Source organism: Morone saxatilis, unplaced genomic scaffold, assembly GCF_004916995.1.
Source record: "Morone saxatilis isolate NCDOM2014 unplaced genomic scaffold, NCSU_SB_2.0 Contig9, whole genome shotgun sequence".
NCBI classification, from domain to species: Eukaryota; Metazoa; Chordata; class Actinopteri; family Moronidae; genus Morone; species Morone saxatilis.
In genome coordinates this window covers 397009-397934 of record NW_023340268.1, presented here as the reverse complement: position 1 = coordinate 397934, position 926 = coordinate 397009, and positions in this window count along the sequence as shown.

Below are 926 nucleotides of genomic sequence, written 5' to 3'. Positions count from 1 at the left end.
AGCACACACTGTAGAAGCATTTTGGATCATCGGGGTGTGAGAAAGGGATGAAGTATTGACTTAAGCAAAAGTTCTAGTTGTGGTTTTTTAAGTAAAGTTACTTGTCAGGTATGTTTCCATTCCCATCGGCATCAGATTGGTCAACATCGAAAGGTCCTATCATGCTCCGAGGTGAGGAAATCCTGTGTTGTGATGGCTGAACTTTTTAAACCCCTTAATTGCTAAGAACATCTAACACTTCAGGCCCCCTGAGGGCATTGTTCAGTGCGGGGCAAGATCTTTGGTCTGGAAGGAAGGAAACAGATTGGCTTTAATAGCTCAGATTGCTGTAGAATTGTGGTAGCCCTGTAGGGATGGCTGGAATGTCTGCAACTTTGTTGAATGGCCCATGTTGGTTGTCTAGGGCAACACAGTTTGTAAAGGCTGGACAGGACTGAAAGCGCTGACTTATGAATGAAACTGAATGCTGTTGGCTAAGCCTGAGGTCCTAGGGCAGGGTGCAGGTTTGAGCCAACCCCCCTGAAAGAGTTGGCTGGTCCAAACTTTGGTGAGTCTGTTATGGCTGCATGTAGAGCTTTTTATCAATGACACCCGGCAATGGATGAAAGACCCGGCATGTCCATGTGAGGCAATATTATTAGCAGTCCAGGGTTCAAAGTTCTCAGCCCTTTGAGAAGCCCATTTTGAACATGCTTCCATTGTTTAACTAGCTTTCGATCTGATTGCCTGTCAGAGGTTTACTGAGGGGCATCGCGCGGCCGTCTCTAGGGACTGTCCTCCAGGGATAATGACAAGTTTAGCGCTGTGAGCCAGTCCTAATAATGAAACCTTCAGCCCAAGGCATCTTTGGAATGAATCAATAGGCAGCTTTTCAGGCGAATAAGAAAAGTGAAGGATTAGGGGATAGATGCAGGAGAGCAGAGAAG